Source organism: Oncorhynchus kisutch, linkage group LG15 (genome assembly GCF_002021735.2).
Source record: "Oncorhynchus kisutch isolate 150728-3 linkage group LG15, Okis_V2, whole genome shotgun sequence".
NCBI classification, from domain to species: Eukaryota; Metazoa; Chordata; class Actinopteri; order Salmoniformes; family Salmonidae; genus Oncorhynchus; species Oncorhynchus kisutch.
The window spans coordinates 8,637,756-8,640,185 of record NC_034188.2 but is presented as its reverse complement, the minus strand read 5'-3'; positions in this window follow the sequence as shown (position 1 = coordinate 8,640,185).

The window sequence follows — 2,430 nt, the reverse complement described above, 5'->3', positions numbered from 1 at the left end:
GCCCCGGAATTTGTTTGAATTTCTTAAAACTTCTATCCATGACAACACGTCAGTGTTTCAAGATATCCATGACAACACGTCAGTGTTTCAAGATATTGGGACAGCAATTGTGTATATTATATCATATTATCTGTGTTCCAAATGGCATCCTATTCCCTTTATAGTGTACTACAAGGGCTCTGGTCAAAGGCAGTGTACTGTATAGGGAATAGGGTGCCGTTTTTTGGGTTCCAAATGGCATCCTATTCCCTTTATAGTGTACTACAAGGGCTCTGGTCAAAGGCAGTGTACTGTATAGGGAATAGGGTGCAGTTTGGGACATAGCCTATCCAATGTCTGAGAACAATGTCTTCCTTCGGTTTGAATTAAACTAACTCCTGCTGAAAACCGCCCTCACAGATCCTTCAGTAGAACAAAGTCAACACCTCAGGGTACTGGAACTGAAAATGACATTTTTTTTCTCATCCATGTGATTGTGATATCAATAATACTTGAATCCAAGACCAATACTTTCAATCCACCACTCACTAACATTGACTTTAATGTTAAGGTATAACATCTTTTTGAAGTTTATGTATTTTCTCTGGAGGGAGAAACGGAAGAATTGTTATCTGTCAAGAAATTAGAACATAGGAACCCTTACTGTGAGTTCCGGTTTCTTGGTTGAGCCTCAGGAGAGGGACTGTGTATAAGAATGTTGTAAGGTAGAGCGAGAGAGAGAGAGATATATGTGTGCAATAGCCAGCTCCCAGTTGGCAGGCCTCCCGGCAAATGATCCGGAACAATGAATGAAACATTCCAAAGTGTTTTACACTCTGGAGCAGACACTACCAAGCTGTTGGAGCTACAGGGGGCAGAGAGACCACTGGCTAGGAGCCCTGGTCAGGAACTGAAGGCCACTGACTGGTCTGGATGCCAAGAAACAATTTAACAAGTCTAAATATTGTGAGACAAATTATGGAGGTCACGGCACTTATTAGAGTTCTGGAATTCCTACCGGATTCTGGAACTCTCTCTAATGTCAGAGTTCTGATTTGATAAGAGACTTGTTGCTCAAGGTAACAGATGGAGCAAAGAATGTCAGGAAGAGTCGTTGTTGTTACATCCTTACTATTACATCAGTAACTAAACATGTAGAGACTTAATGTTGTTGCTGGATGTCATGTAGTTTATTACATGCTACTAGTAGCCTACAGTATATTGTTTCAGCAAGACATGGTAGATTGGCACACCATTCTAAATGCAAAAGTCATGCAAGTTCAGAGGGTTTTCTATGTCAATGTACCCATTGTTTAAGTTCAATCCTCTGTTTCAGTCCTTCTTTACCTAAACTGTGCCCTCCTGGACCATGAGGAAGTCAGCCTAGCGCCCGTTATTCCCCTGTAATATGGAACACATGTGGTACTATTACAAACACATTGGCTTTAGTACTGCTTTCACCTCATGTATTCCTCTACTGGTCCTGTTCCCGTGGCTTTGACACTTCTTCGAGACACCCAGCCATAACATTATCATCCCTGAAGACAGCTGTTACCCTTACTAGGGGAGGAAAGACAGGTAGCTTACTAAGCCTAAGAGCTTTGTTCTTCCTATATTAAAGTTGTAATTCCAACAGTGATTACTCATCTCTGACAGAGCAGGATGTTTCACCGACATCAGCGAAGAGGGTGTCTTGACCTAACATTCACCAGTTGTACCTACATATCTCTCTATACACTGGTCCAAAATCTGTTTGTGCTCTATTTCCAACTCCTAAAGGTCATTTTGATGACCATTTTGATGATCATAAAAGTTGGCAAGAGAGCACAAACAGATCCTTGTTATAATAAGATCCTGTCATTCTCTCTGTATTGATAGAGGCAGATGTTTCTCACCGGAACAGAAGGCCTTCAGCCCCTGTACAATGGTTGACCTGTGGTCCATCTGTTACCCCCCTGATACACCCCTATTAACATGACCAGGCTTGACCTACAGTGCCCACTTATGTCAAGAGGAGAACACCCAAGATGCAGCCGGCAATTTGGGGAACAGATCGAATGGGTATTGTATCTCCTGCGTTACATGTGAGAGCTGTCAATAAAGATCTACAAACCAATTAATTTCCTTTCATCAAAGGGAGAGTATCTGTCTATGGGTGATTTGTAGAGTATGGAGCTTATAGGCTAAAAGCAGAGCCTATGGGCTAAGTAAATAGATGAGGACTTAAGAGTAAACTGTAGGCCTATTTTAAACCTTGAATGGAAGAATCGAACTTAAAGGAGTGATAAAGGAGATGAGTGAAAACAACAAGGCAAAATAGGTTTTCTGTTCATCAGGTCTTGAAATACAGTATCACCATGTCCCTTCCATCTGTTATTGACATTGCTGTGTACTTACATTCTGATCCAGGAACGCCTTCCCTCGCAGTTCTGTTTCCGCCTGTTGAAATTC